At 34.3% G+C, this 16,890-nt stretch overlaps 1 protein-coding gene across 2 annotated transcripts in view; it reads right to left on the bottom strand.

Moving 5' to 3' along the window:
* The window catches only part of LOC145258224 (GTP-binding protein Di-Ras2-like), a 606,981-nt gene that overhangs the window by 149,990 nt on the left and 440,101 nt on the right, over nucleotides 1–16,890 (bottom strand). For both annotated transcript variants that reach the window (XM_080116175.1, XM_080116174.1), the window contains one exon: nucleotides 14,326–14,383. The gene's annotated coding sequence lies outside the window, so the exon portion shown is untranslated. The remainder of the gene's footprint in view (nucleotides 1–14,325; nucleotides 14,384–16,890) is intronic.

Here is a 16,890-nt window from a genome sequence, read left to right as displayed (position 1 = left end):
ATATTTAAAAATTGGCGATATATCCAATTCCGATGACAATAAAATATGAAAATGTGAAACATTCGTTTATCATAACTCAATCTCGGGCAACGTCAAATCTTCCTGCTAGTATATATATATATATATATATATATATATATATATATATATATATATATATATAGGTATTTAATTATTAGAGTAAAAAAAAAATGATTATGACAGACCCTTTAAGAAACTTGTTTCTTATCGTTGAGCACTTTCAGTTGAATTAAGTCGGTCAATTTACCTCTTATGCATAGATAATCGTATAACGATTAGATCATTGTTTGACTGACGTAAAGAACATTTAAAAATTAAAATGTTTAAATCCAACGTTATTTCACACGGTTAATGGTAGCCGAATGGATACGGTCTTTGCTAATCGAGCCAGAGATGGCTCGTGTTTGCGAGTTCGAATCTGTCGACTGGTGTTAATCGTGGCACCCAGCACTGAAGATTCGCGAAAGGATTAAACACTAGTGTCTGCAGGTATTTAATTATTATAGTATATATATATATATATATATATATATATATATATATATATGAGTACCAACAAGTGTCCTACCATCCCTTACTTTTATTGTCATTGAAATCGGGCCCATTTTTCAATGAAATCGCTTGATTGTCTGTTCTAGTTGGGGACGCCCGCGGTGCACTAGTAGGTAGCTTCACATATTTCCCTTATATTGTAGTATACATTGTACTGTAGAGAACCTTCTGTTGATTTTACACAATTATCTCTAAATAATAACTTCACTTTAAGTTTAAAATGTAAAAGTCAAGTATCATGGCTTAATTGTGCTCTAAATAGAAACATTCATTTCGAACGCGCCACTGTCTTATCAAAGAATGTATAGTTGCTTATATAGGTTGGTGATAAAACTTTTCAAGTGCACTTGTCATGTTAGGCTGTATAAAAGTGTTAACTTTGGTCACAATCGGACTTTCTTTAATCGAGTTTATTCAATTATCCATTTCAGATTCTTATCGGAAGCATTCCGCTAAAAAAATCTCCGTAAAAGCACTCGTGGACACATCAAGTACATTAAAAAAAAAGACCAATAAAAAACAAAACAAACTAGCCTAGCTATTTTTGGAGTCAATAAAGAACGAACTAATACATACACAGACAAATTTCTTTTCTGGCCGACAAGAATGTGGTAATATTGAATTTTAAAACGACCATGTTGTACTCAGCTGGGAAGCAGCCACACGCTATTGTATTACGCAGATTGGAAGTTCTTAGAAAGGAATTTTCTTCATTGTAGTTCCGTATCGTTTTAGTTACGCTGAAGGAAAGAGGGATAATAATTTATAGTGGTTATGTTAGACAAGTCCTTGGTTCGAATGTTTTACAAAGTTATCGGCACGTGTGTATGTGCGCTGTAACAACATGTTTAAACTATTGGTTCACGACAAATGCTACCTACTCATTCTGTATTCGTTCAAGATTTAGGCAAGAGAAATTAAGACACGAAAAATGACGGAATGGTTCCTATTTTTGTTTTTTCGCTGAAAATTTTTCTCAAGAGAAACAACTTTTTTTAAGACTTAGGATTAATATTTTACAAAACAAAAAGTATACAAAAGAAAAAAGTTTCCAAGAGAAAGTTGACGTTGCGTTTATTTGAACAACTCAGCTTCCTATATTTTTGCCATGTAGTTCTCACATTCCATGAACGATATTTCTGACAATTCGAAAAGAACTTCTGTTTCCGGGCTGGAATCTATCCATCCGAAATTTGAAGTAGTAGGTGTAGCTACTTACATTATCGGGTTTCAAGTCTTGTCTGTGCTATTTTCGTTTAAAAAAACAATCCAATGTCATAAAGAGTTACAATAAATAAAAATAATGTTTTACATTAGTTCAATGGTTTTTTTCATAGTAAGCGTTCGTTTTTTAATAGTAAATCGAAAACATGGTAAGCATATAAAAAAATTATTTAATTTTCCCAAATTCGGAAAAAATTGCTTATTTTTTTTTATTAACTAAAACAAAAAGAAAGCGCATGTCAGTCTGTGTAAATTAAAAATCAGTTGTTTCTTATTTTTCTCGACATAGGAACCTTAGGTTGCTTGAATAATATTTCTAACTATCACACGATTCTATAATCGGCAGGAGCAATTTCTCTGGTCTGGCCGCGCCTTAAGTTACACATAAATAATAAGGTAAAAACAATTATTTTCATCTGAACCGCCGTGCTGAAAAGAATGGCTTGGGAATGTTCTAAGCTACATCGTTTTGGATGTGACGCTAACCCAGTGGTTAACACCGTTGTTGACAACCTGGACCCAAGATTGAAGCTAGTTTGTTCCCCAGACACACTGCCACTTAAGGACTTTTGTAACTTTTATGTGGTCCCTCCCGTAGGTATCCGATGTCGTTCTAGAAATAATTCTCAATAGAAAGGTGTCGAATAAACGAATGCTAACAAAATCTTCATTAAAATTACAAATGCTCAAAAATAAGAACAGCAAGCGAAACGTTGTGAAAATAATCCTCAAAATCAGTAGTCTCAAGTATTCCAAGTAATAAGAATTATAAATCCTCATCTAAAAAATGGGAAAACTTTTATTTATCAGAAAGAAAAAATATTGTCGAATTGTGAATTGCTTTAGATCTGAATAATATAAAATAGGATTTGTTTAAAGAACTATTTACGCCACTATAAAATGAGGAAATGGACCCCTTTGCTGTATGTTGTTAGTTTCCATATAAGCAGAAGATTTTTATATCTCAGGCAAATTCCACACTTCCCGTGGATAAGATAAGTACGAGTAGGTCTGTACTTAACACATCATATCAAGAACTGAATCTTTCATAGAAACGCATTTCAGTGCAAAACTCATAATTTTCGGTGCCAAATTCATGTGTAGCCTAACGATCATCTTACTGATTGCACTAAACTACATAAGACAAGTCATTGATGTAACTCATTTGTGCCCTGAATCCATGTGTGATAAATATCCCCCACAAGATTCGTTAATAGCTATAGAAGCATCTTTTTCGGTCGGTGTATCAGTTTATTTACCCATCTACTAGAACTTTCCCCGATCTATTCCGATCTATTGCCAACTGTCGCAAACTGGAAAACTTTCTATAAACTTACTCTAAACTTCTAAATATATTAATTTCAGAATCGGAAATCCTATGTCCGGATCTTTTGTACTATTCGGCCATTAACAGCTGACTATTCATTTTACTTCTGGGTTTTCATCTTAATTTGTGAGCCTTGGTGAATCATTCCTGACCATTGTCATGGCTTATTCTTTACTTCCGGCAACGTTTTCCTTTTTTTTACGAATCACTTCGTAACATTTTTTTTTGGGGGGGGGCGGTTGCATGTTACGTTTGGGGGAAAGTTTTAATTGGAATCAGAATCAAGAATCGAAAATGTTTTAAGTCTAATTTCCGATTCCAAAATGAATCTTTTCATTTTTTCTTGACAATAAAAAAATAAAGCACACAAATTTATTTGTTAGAAGTTGTGCACTTACAAAACGTTCACAGGGACATGAGCTGAAACAGATACATTGAGAGCATTGGCAAGACTGCGGCGAAGGAGGTGGGCTCTCTCTACCGTGCTAGGAAGCCACTTACACCTGAAACTATCCTGTATTTCTACAAGGCCACCAGTCGCCCATGTATGGAGTACTTTTGTCACATTTAGGCTGGCACATCTGCTACTAGCCGCTCGCCTCTGGACAAGGTTCAAAAGAGAGTCGCCAACATGACAGGTCTTAAATTGTCATGAAAGCTTCAATTTTTGTCCCATCGACGTAATGTTGCATCCCTTTGCCTGTTCTACAAGTATTTTAATGGTGATTGCTTCGACGAACTGCAAGCCCTTGTACCTCATCGACGTGAATACCTCCGATAAACCCGACAAGCAGTAAAATCCCGCCCCAAATGTAAGAAAGCCTTCTACTATATTGTACTGACATGCAGAAGTTAAAGTGTAATGTGAACGGACATCTCGCTACTCAACTCCCCACATAGTATCTCTGCAACATGTCCCCGATAGTTGCCCCTTACATCAAAGTTACACTGCGACTTGTTTGGGGTCAAAATAGAAATAAAAAAATAGGACTAAGGGCAATAGAATTGGGAATATAACCCACTCTCGGATTTAACATTGATTCTCAGAGTCTAAGTTATTTCTTTTATAGGTTGATTACTGTAAACATCCCTTTGTAAACTTTTTCACACAAAACGTTTCAAGGAGTTCACACTTGAGAAAACAAAAAATATTAAAAATTTACTGTATTTTCCCTGTTTTACAGAATATGTCCGGACGACATAATCACTTGAACATTTTTAAAAAAACATCGACTCCTTAAATTAATGTTAATACATTTTTTAAAAAAGGAATCGGTACTTGCATTGGAATCGGGAATTTAGAACAGAATCGGTAACGGTATCGGAATTGAGGGAAAATTGTAATCATCCTATCACTAATGAATACACAAGTAAAATGCACAATGCGCTTTCTAGAACATGAGCACATTTTCTGCAATGTTATTATTCCTTGAGTACCTGGAGTTATTAGATGCATACAGCCAGATGCAAACCATTAAATGATTCTTGAAATCATTGACTGTAAATATTTATAAATTTAATCATCTTTTATTTAGGATCAAGTTTGCACTTATTGATTTTTTTCTGGCAAATAATGAGCATTTCTCTGTCTGATAAAAAGTTTGCTATTTTATTCATTGACGATGCGTTTCTCTCGGCCATATATGGGGTAATGCTGTCACATATGGCCAGGTGCATCTGCTACTTGTCTCTTGCTTCTGGACAGGGTCCAAAACAGAGTCGCCAACCTGATAGGTCCTAACCTGTCATCAAAACTTTAACCTCTGTCCCATCGAGGACATGTTGCATATCTCCGCCTGTTCTACAAGTATTTTAATGGTGAACGTTCCGACGAACTACAAGCCCTTGGACCCCGTCGACGTAAATACCCCCCTCCCCCGACAAAACCGCAAGCAGCAAAATTCTACCCCTACACAGTAGTGATCCCTAGATGTAAGAAAACCTTATACTCTAATAGTTTCGTCCCCTGAACTGCCATACTTTGGAAATCCTAGAACCCCATCATCCGTCGTTTTATGTTTATTTCCATGGCAAGTGCTCGTCTGAGCTCCAATCTCTGGACCTCCTCGCAAATCTTTCTCGAAAAACATCTGTCTAGCTGAAACTACTGTCAGGAATTTCCCCCTCTCTTTATCTGTGCCTAAATCAAAACGTAGATTCCATGACCAGAGCTTCTTTCTTAGAAGTGCACGCCTGTGGAACTCTCTTCCGTTTGCCTGCTTCCCACCTAACTACAACTTGGATGTCTTCAAGTCCAGTATAAACACGTTCCTGATGAACCGCCTCCTTAAGTAAGACACTTTATCAAATCTCCATTACTAACGATTACTACGATATTATCCCATTGATTACTGTACACGCAATAACCTTTATCTCCGAGTGGCCTCTGGGCCTTGATAAGTGGTGACTTCCTTCTAAAAAAAAAAAAAAAAAACTCCCTTCCGGGTTCCTGTTTTCCCAACTATACTGACATGCAGAAGTTCAAGTGTAATATGAACATACATCTTGTTGCTCATCCCCCTACATAGTATCCCTGCAGTTTATGACCCCAATAGTAGCTCCCTACATCAAAGTGGCACTGTGCCTTGTTTGGGGTGTAATGGAATAAAAAAATATTATAACAAACACACTCACTAATCGTTATGCGTGTGCATTTATCGTTCTCTCAATCATTGTATATGTATTTCCATAACCATATTTCAAATTTGATCATATTTTATTATATTAAATAGAAACTATTATAGTAATAATTATGATTATGTTATTAATGAATATAATTTGAATAAAAAATATATATTTTTTTAACATTTTGGAGTTATTTTTAAACTTTCGTAAAATTAGAGTTCATCATTACTATATAAATAAAAATGTCGTCTCATGAAACAGTAAAGGTGGTTGTAGTTTTTCGGCAGGAGATAATACCTTCGACTTAAACTTTATGTCAATACAAATAAATTGAAAGCAGAAGAAGGAAAATAGTTATACATCGAAATTTATTTGAAAAGCCTGTTTAACGCTTTGAAAACTAATATGCCCCGGAAAGGGATATATTTGTAAGTAGCTGAATGATTTCCGCTGCAATAATCGATTCAGTGGTCTGAATAAAGTGTTGTTTGTGGTCGTAGTTTTAAGCTTCACCCTTTTTATGTATCTTTCATCCTCTCTGTCAGGCCGCATTTGGTTGTTCTTGGCCTTCAGGCCGGGATCAAAGCGTAGTATCTGACCTGGCAGATACTGCAAGCAAGACCATATGTGGGAGCAACCCCATATATAAGACCTTGGTCAATGTAGGGCAACCCTTCATACCAATTGTCACTATCCAGCTCCCTTACTCCCCGGGGAGCTGGTCCCCATTTCCCCTTCACTCCTAACCTTTAAAATCGGCCTTGTGCCCAATTTGCTCGGTGGGGGAGCAAATAAATACCAACCCCACATATCAGACCTTGGTCAATGTAGGGGCAACCCTTCATACCAATTGTAACTATCCAGCTTCCATTTCCCACCCATCGGGAGCTGGTCCCCTTATCCCACCCCCTCTCTCTCCACATTAAAAAACGGTCTTGCGCCTAATTTGCTCAGTGGGGAAGCACATAAATACAATCTGTTCCAGCAGATACTGCAAGCAAAGTCCATATGTGGGGGCAACCCCACATATAAGACCTTGGTCAATGTTGGGGCAACCCTTCATACCAATTGTCAATATCCAGCTCCCCTACTCCCCGGGGAGTTGGTCCCCATTTCCCCTTCACTCCTCGCATTAAAAATCGGCCTTGTGCCTAATTTTCTCGGTGGGGGAGCAAATAAATACCCTCTCTGCCAGGCTGCAATTTTTGTCCGTATTTATAACTTATACGAGACAATTATATTCTTTTGCAGATGAAACTGGATGTAAAAACATTGTCGCATATACGCCAGATTTTGATGACCAGCTGTGAATATAAAGCGTTGTTTTATTACCGAGTCTATTAACAGCCTATACATCCAGATTTTCGCTGTATTTACTTTGCATATAAGATAGCATACTTCATGTATTTATTAACTGTAGAGACGTCGAGTTGTCTGCTAAGCTTACTTGGTTGTGAACTCACAGATGAGCGCGGTCAAGGCGAGATTGGTTTCTTAATGCTTGAGTAAGGGGGGCGTAGGAGGATTGCAAGGGTTGTCAACGACTCTTCCTATCAACAGCGATCGTTTTAGTCGAGAGGGGTTGTGCCGATTCTTGTTTCTTAAGAGAGTTCTTTTATCAAATTTTCTCAAATTGTTTAAAAGAGGAACATGTGAGTTGAATCCTTGCGCGGAGATACAATTTTCTTTCATTTTCTATCCTCATCGTGTTCATATCAGGTAGGTGTATCAGAATTTTTGTAGGAATTTTTTACACCTCTAACACGAAACTGCGAATAAAATATAGAAAACTCGTAATTTCTCTTTTAAAAGTGGGTTGTTTATTTTCTTTATGAATTATACTTCCAAAATAAACTATTAAAATTGTTTTAAAAGTAATAGAAATATTTTTTTTTATTTTTTAAAAAACAGTAATGAATTTTACGAACTCAATATTTTTCAATTGTTAAACTTTAAAAATCTATCAAAATTTTTGTATTGATTCTATTTTTACGATATTTTCAGGGTCAATATGAAAGTTTATGCTCTTTCCAAGAAACCGAATATAATATTTTAGACAAACGTTTTTATTTTAATTCATGCCCCCCTCCCATTTTCAAGTGTCTATTAAAATTTAAATAATTAATTTACTCACCAAAGTGTTATATATCACAAATTGAAGAAAAAAGGTCAATAAATAATATATTCAAATTAAAAAAAAAGAAGTGTTTTTTAGAAATTTACCTGTAAAGTTCGAAGTTTAAAACCTTTTTTTTTTTAAAACACGTTGTTTGGTTTTTCTTTTGTTTTTTTTTAATGAAACCTTGGTTCTTGCTCCTTTAATTGAAAAAGAAATTAGGGCTTGAATTACATTTTTCGAGTAGTTATAAGCTTGGAAAGACAGGGGGTCGAATAAATAACGCCTCCCATTATGAAATGTCTATTAAAAAGTAAATAATTAATTTACTCACCAAAGTGTTATATATCACAAATTGAAGATAAAAGATCAACAAAAAAAGTAGTGTTTTTTTTAGAAATTTACCTATAAAGTTCGAAGTTTAAAACCTTTTTTTTTTTAAAAAAAAACACGTTGTTTGTTTTTTTGTTTTCTTTTAACGAGACCTTGGTCCTTGCTCCTTTAATTGAAAAAAAATTAAGGCTTGAATTACATTCTCCGAGGAGTTATAAGCTTGGAAAGATGGGGTGGAATTATTCACTATTTTTCACGAAATTTCTTACACACCTATATATCAGGTAGGACAATCTTTATGTAGATGCTCAATTTAAGAAGTATTTTATAAAACAATTTTACGGCAAGGGAGCCACGTGTAAACGTTTGTATTTTATTATATAAAGAAATCATTAAATTAAATATCTTAATATTTCGTTAAAATTTTTTTTTCGCACAACTTTACCGAAGCCAGCTGAAAACAAAACAGAAGCTGTCACAGTTGCAACAGATAAAATGCTTAGACATATTTAGGAAACAATCCTTTTATGCATTGATTAAATTTGATTAAATATGTTTTAAATATTAAATTTGATTACGAGTTGCATTCAATAAGTTTCCAGACTGTTTTGTACAGGCATTTAAAATTGTCGTAGACTCTTTAAAATTTTGTTATTGGTATACATCTTATGAGATCACTAACCAATTTTTATGATTTCAGGTTCAAGTGTATATTTGATAGCCACACTAGTTTAAAATTCGATAAACACGACTTATATAAGATTTAGAGATGAAAACGGGGGTTTCTTGAATTCTTTTTTTTTTCGGGCGACGCAATGCATCACGCAATGAATAAATTGTATTCTTTTAATTAAAGCGTTTATCATTAACAAAACGTTTAGCTAATTTTTAATGGGTAAAATTAAAGCGCGTTGGATGAGTGTTTTATGCTAAATTAGTGATTAAATATTGTTATGATTGTGCTTATTTTTGCATTAACTACTAAACCTATTAATCGCTATTTCTCGCTAACTCTGCATTAAACGTATATCATAATACTTAGTTCGCTGCATCAAATCATAGTTCATTAAAATTTTGCGTCATATCGGTATAATAGTTTGCAAGAAATATTATACACTAGATATGGTATTATAGTGACAATCCCTAATAAATTTCTGACTGTGTATCGAATAGATACTTAGTTTGCTGCAACTTATAATAACTAATGTTTGTAGAGAAGAACGTGGAACGAACAACCAGACTAAGATAAAAAAAAAAGTTTTATTTGACCAACAAACTATGCTTTTCAGCTCAATTAATTTATAAATTTGAACTACAAAAGTAAAGATAATACCTGTAATTTTTGCGTCATACGTTTGTTTTAAATTGGACAGACAAGTTATGTATAATATAAATATCACCCGTCTGTTTAAATGTGTGTATGTATGCATGTATGTATGTATGTATGTATGTGTATGCATGTATGTATGCATGTATGTGTGTATGTATGTATATCTGTGTGTATATATGTATGTATGTATGTATGTATATCGGCGCAGCGGGCCACAAAGCAGTCTTGAGTTGCCAGAGTTAACCTGTGTCAACTGCGGGCGGATGTACAAAACGACAGGCGGTTTGAAACGGCATTTGATCCTGCATAGAAAAGAACAGCAAGAACGAGCTGCTAGTAGTGCACATGTATGTACAATGTGTGCTAAGGAATGCCAGAGTTTAGTAGGGCTTAAAAGCCACATTCGTGCAGCCCATCACTGAATGTTTTCGTGTTCCTACATACCTTTTTTTTCTGTCTTTTTTTGTGCTATATCGAGTGATGGCAATGTTCGAAAGCTAATTTGCTGCCATCATGTGTGTATATGTATGTATGTATGTATGTATGTGTGTGCGTATATATGTCTGCCTAAAACTTTCGCCAAAGGCGACGGATTTTCACGAGATCGGTATCGGACAAATATCGAAAACTTGGCTAAAAAGATTAATTCTTTCACGCTCGACTTGACAATTTTCTACAGGGAGCGGTCGCTTTTTTTGCCGATATTTTCGAAAGTCATCCCCTCTTTTCGATTGACTAGCCTTAATTTAAACATTCGCCACTTCCGGTTTGGCGATGGACGGAGCAGAAAAGACGTAACTTTTTTCACTTTCTTTTCTTCCTTCGTGGTACGGGTTCGAGCCTGCCTGCCTACTACCACTCTTTTTTCTTTTTTACTCAACGCACACCTCAAAACATCCGGGCAACGCCGGACACTTAGGCTAGTCACTAATCAAGGTTACTTTGTTAAAATGCTTACTGAGATGAATTGTAAGTTGAATACTGGAGACTATTACGTGAGAATTCCGAATGATGAATTGAATGAATAGCATTTTATTAATTTGGAGGACGGTTTGTATGAAGTATTTTTTGAGAGTCGTTTCGAATTCAAGTAGTTCCGTGATAATGTGCCACACAGCCATGTTAATTGTAAATTCCATTTGATATTAAACACATGGACGAAGAGATGAAAGTTCTATGCAGTTGTGCTACAGGAATGCGTTTCTGCTGTGAATGCCTTACACTGAGTAACCAAGGATTGGAGCTCAGCCGAGAAACTCTTAGAGAAATACTGACAAAGTAGTAAAATACTAGGCATGTCTTTTGTGAACAATTTTTCTATTCATCTGTTATCGAGTCTAGAAAATCACACGAGAATAAAGTACGTCGTCTATCGTTGTAAGTTAGATTGGAGTTTCTCTATCGGCGATCGTTAAGGCCGGCCGAGTAGGTTATCCAGAGCTGAGCGGCGTGTTACTCATCAAGATAAATTGATTTATAAACCCGTGCGATATTCGAGCAAACCAAATCGATCAGTTATGCTTGCATTTGCATACATGATATACGTGTGGCCAGATGTCGAACACGATTAAATAGAAAACCCGCTTTTCACAAATTTAGTACAGCCATATTTGTTTATTGGCCGATATGCGTTGATATAAGCTTGTCGTAAACCAAGCACACTTAATTGAGAAAGATCATGAGAAAGTGTTAGTTAGTCTATAATTCCGGATTAAATATTTCATATTCATGATTTAATAATTCATATTTATATTCATAAGTAGTAATTAGAATGCTACAACGACCAGGGTAGGAGACAAAACTGAATCTAATTGTAAAGCTGAAATCTGAGAGTAATCTATTACCTTTTTTTTATTATTTCAACCAAGGCATAATGCCATTGGGATTTAAGGGGGATAATATTTTGGATAGTCTATAACAGGGAACTCTTGAGAGTTAAGCAGCGAGATATCTGTTTACATTTAATCTAAACTTGTGTAGATTAGTCCAGTTATGGAACCAGGAAAAAAAGAATTCCACAGTCTAGCAGTCAAAGGATAGAAACCATTAGATTAGAAGACATTTTTGCTGTCTAACGACCTCAACAGTAAAGGATTGGAATATTACTGCTTGTCGAATCAGGAGTATATACGTCGAGGGAGCACGAATACTATATGCTCATCAGCACATTGAATTATATATAAATCAAGTATGGACGGATTGTAGCTTTGTAAAGATATATAAGGCTCTCTGTTGTGAGTAATTTTCTTGAATGATAGAGGAGTCCCTCCTTTTTGCAACAGCTTTGGCTATATCTTTGACGTGCTTGCTCTGATTCATGTTGCATGTGAATGTTAAGTCGGTGAGTTTTATGTATGAGCTCTCTGGTAAGATGTTATTTTCATCGCAATGGATGGTTGAAAGTTTTAGAGAATTTAAGGCCATATTTTAACGATAATCTCCGGCAAGTCTAATCTGACTTGGAGTGGTACTCCCTGCCAGACATCTATCTATGGGTTAAGAATAAAAAGAATCGTTTATTGACACTTTTATTAAAATACTAGCAGGGACGTCCGGCGTTGCCCCATCGTAAAATACGCTTAAATATGATATTTTATTTCATTCAGACTTCGTATTTATTATTAAAGTGTAAATTATTTCATACTAGTGGGGGTACCCGGCGTTGCCCGAGTGTTTGTTTCCTGGACGGGGGGGGGAGTTTTAAAAAATGTTATGGTAGGTAAGTAGGAAGGATCAAACCCGGAGTCATGAGTAAAAGTAGGAAAATAAAGTGTGAAAAAAAAAAACATCTGCAACGTTAATAGTTCGGCCACCAAGAAAAGTTCATTCCAGTTGTTTAGGAAAAAAAAAACGACTACGGTAGGTCGGCGCGAACGTGAAAATATAATGTGAATTGTCCAGCACGCTAACCACTACGCCACAGAGCACTGCAGCTTAGTTTAGTGATTTTAAATAACTTCACATGAAAGAACTACGAAGCCAAACCGGTGTTCTCTTCTCAACTGTTCCTTGTGAACGATCCCCAAACGGTGTTAAGTGGTGGCAGGGGGAGGAGGAATTTATAAGAGAGAAAATATTTTACCACTTCCATTGATCTTAACCGATTTTGGCCGTGACTTCTCAGCAGAAAAAGTATAGAAATCTAAGATTATCGAGGAATTTGAGAAATAATAAGCCTATAACACACCTCAGATATTGTTCTGCCGTTTGTGCATATTATATTTGCATGAAATATCTTGATTTTTAATCCTATTAAGGTCAAAATCCGACGGGAAAAATGAGTTCATTTTATTTATATAGAGAAGAGAAGAGATTATACTGTACCCAATATATCGTCATGATTTCAAAAGTAATAAAATATGATTTCACTGCGATCAGCCGGAATCGAAACCGAAATCAAAACATAAACATAGGTTTATTATTGAAACTATGTCTACATATTAAGCAAAGACTTAAGTTTATTTTACAGTAGAAACCCGGGATACGGTTTTTTCAGATTACGATGTAGAATGTGATGTTTTTTCCGGTCCTAGCTTACGATATTTGCCTTGCCTTATGATGTTATTTATAATGTTATTTGATTATATACATGTATATTATATACTGTACTTATGTGGTTACTAATTGTAATGCCGTATCACGGAGTTCTACTGTACTTAATATGGTTAGACTGTGGAAAGGAGTATGGATTTTATTAAATACAAGTTCGTTTCCATGACAACAATGTTTGCAAGATCCCTGGAAAAAGTTTTGCAACACCATAAAAAATAAAAATTATTTTTCTTTATTATCTATATCTATATATTAATTAAGTAACTGCAGCAATTCCCCTCTGGAAAAATGTCTTGTAAGTTTGCAACAACAGATGCCACACACAAATTCAATACAGCTAGGTTTACAATCACTATTTTATGTAACTTTACAGACACATTCAATCGGAATAATAAAATACTATATTACATCCTAGGAGCAACACCATCACAATCGCAACATCGTAAGAGGAAAGGATACCTATTTTCCTTTTAAATATCTAGACGTACCACCACAGCCAGTCGAACAGGGAGGAAGTCTACACGTGTCACAGATTTTACGCTTACACTAGCCGTGACTGGCTGATACATACACAGATATACCATTATCTTTTCTGTAATTTATCATGTCGACACTTTCTTTTTAGAACTGAATAAAAGCTTTCAAATAAGTTAAAACACCAAAATATTATGCAGGTAGGTTCGAAAGTAAATTTTATTGGCTGTAGAAGCACTTATATATTTGTCAACAACCGTTGGAGTAGTGTTTTATCTAAGGTTTCTGCACAACTACTGGACCACCCTTTCAATAATTGCCGACTACTATCTTGCCAATCAGACCAACGAAATCCGTACCAGCAATGAATCATCCCTTAAATGCCCCATAAAACTCATCTACCATCTACCGATTTGAAACAGTCATTAAATCAATGCCAACGCGAATAAAACTCGCATTGAAGAATAAAAGAAGGCACATTAAATAATGCATTTATTAAACATCTAAATGTAAATAATATTTTACTTGAACATGAGTTGCATTATCAGTTTTATATGGTAGGGTAAAAATAATTGCTATCTGTACTCAAGTTTTATTTTCTGGTTTTGAAAAAGCATTTGGCCAGAGCTGTGTACTAACTAAATACATTAATATAGAAACGAACCATATCCAAAACATTGTACGGTTTCAGCATATAATGAACAACGGTTGATATGCCGTAAAAATAACCACCAACCAAACAATCACAAAAAAATAGATGCTATTACTTACCCTATCCAATGTATTGTATTGCGTCTATCACTGTAGGTGCTCTTCTTTCTTGTAATTTCTGAAGAAAAATTAAAAGGTAGAATTCATTTTTCGAATAAAAAAAGGGTTAATTCTGCTACCAACGTCAGTCACTTGTAAACAACACACAATTAGAAACGTATCGTTCCAGACAAAAAGACAAATATAAAAAAAATCAATCAAAAACTTTCAATAAAGTCAACAAAAAAACAACTTTTAATCAAATTGTTCAATTAATGAATTTGGATTTCACTAAATCAGAACTTATTTTCAGTGATATTTATATATAAAGCAAAGTTGTCTGTGTGTCTCTGATTCTCTATGTGTGCCGCAGCTTCACAGTTAAATGGTGGCAAAAATGCAGATTTTAAATTGGCATCTTTAATCAGATGATCTTATCGATACCGGAGTTTCTTAAACCTTTTTAAAACTCTTTATTCAAGATAATAAGAAGAACCACAAGTTACGCCATTTTTTAAAACTTTCTCTTTTAGATGACCGGACAACATTCATATAATAATATGAATTTTCACTATCGGCAATAAAAAAAAAAAAATCGTAAATCCTTATACTTTCGTAGTTTGTTTGTCTGTCTGTTCATTCTACATTTTCTCGGCAACTACTCGCCCGATCTGGTTGAAATTTTGTATAAACCTTTTTATTATATGGTGCACCTTACTAATTATTATAGTGTCGGTTAGGGATTAACACGAATTATTCACCACAATACCACATTTACTCTAGACGTCTTCTAAAAAACTATTGGGTTGATCAAGCTGAAATTTTGTATGGATCTTTTTTATAAAGTGCAGCGAACAAATTATTATGGTATCCGTTCGAAGCACAATTAAAGATAAACAGGGATTAGTAACTAGAATACCATATTTACTCTAACTTTTGCATAAAATACTATTTTAATCAACGCGCTATAACTTTTGCTCGTTTTTAACCGGTTAAAACGTCTAGTAAACATATAAACAGTAAATCAAGTTTGTTTTTAGTAAAATTATTTTACGTATTTGACGGCCATCTTTTGAAGTTTTATTGTTAGAACCTTGCTTTATGTTTCTTTATTTATTTTAGAAAATCGCACTGTTTTACATCTATGCGGAGAGATTCCCACGACGAAAAAAAATTATATTATAAATATGTTGACAAAGGAAAATATTTTCGTTGTATTCGTTAACCGTCTTGCTAAAGATTACACTTTCAGTTCAGTTTATGCCAACATGCATGCTTCAAAACTAACATTAGATAAACTTTTATGCGCTCTTTAACGTAATGAGTATCTATGTGATCTCTGTGCATATTTTAATGTGGATTGAATTCGACATTAATTAAGCAAACATTCACTCAGTATTAATTTCCTGATAAAACCTCGAAAGTCTTAAAATGTAGATATTTTACAGAATGAAGATCGTAGACTGGATTTTGTCCATAACTAGAACAAGCAGTCAGTATTATAATTACTTGATTACAACTTACTAAAGGGACAATAAATATATATATATATATATATGCACATATATATATATATATATTCCCATAAAATCGTTTTACTTTTGTATGTATTGATATTCATATTAAAACCCCTCTTTTTTATTTACTTAAAAAGAAAATACAACTTTCTTACATATAGGTTGTGGAATTGCATTCACTAGCTAAAGATCTAGTCTATTTGCATATTCTTTTAAACATTCATTTTAGTTAATTCCCTATTAGTTGCTTCGGTTTTCTTATAGGATAATCATCTTTAATTAACTATTACGTGTAATTATATTCATGCAGATATTCTACATGATTTATACTTGCATAATATTTGCGTAAAAAGTTTATAGTAAACACAAAATTGTTTCCATATATATTTATGTATACGTATATATTTTTGGTTAAGAAATTTTGCCTACCAAACTCCTCCTAGAGGTTTTGGTTTACAGACATGAAACTTCGTATATAAGGCATTTAAATCCATGTTAAACTTTATATTTGGGTTTCAGCCCAGAGAAATAAGTGAAAAAGTGTGAAAATTAGAAAAAATGACATTTTCAAGGTGAAAGTCGAACGCCAGCATTACGAATGCATAACGTAGTAGCTATTGGTTCATGTTTTAATTTTTGCCTTGCGCTAAACATGTTTTCATAGCCCAGTCATTGACGGCAGATGAAAAGTAAATTGTGAGCTAAACGTTTTGGTTTCGATTCTCGGTGTTAGCGCATGAGTCCTTTTTATACCTTTTTAAATCATTACTATATATTGCATCTAATCTGTCTATCTATCTATAAAAGTGAAAATGTCTGTCTGTCTTTTCGCTATGGTAGTTAAGGAAGACTATTATACAGAAAGGCATTACTTTACATATTCACACTTTTTAATACATACATATGCACATAATATTATGAACAGTACATAGGGCTCGAGCAAAGCCGGGCGGAACTGCTAGTATATATATATATATATATATATATATATATATATATATGTATATATATATATCTGCACAGTCCTTCATCGAGTACTCTTCACTTAACACAGCGGTTTCAGTGGATC

Source organism: Euprymna scolopes, chromosome 33, assembly GCF_053919585.1.
Source record: "Euprymna scolopes isolate OS-2025 chromosome 33, ASM5391958v1, whole genome shotgun sequence".
In the NCBI taxonomy this organism is placed as follows: Eukaryota; Metazoa; Mollusca; class Cephalopoda; order Sepiida; family Sepiolidae; genus Euprymna; species Euprymna scolopes.
Note: the sequence above shows the minus strand (reverse complement) of the source record. Positions and strands in the feature narration are given on the sequence as shown.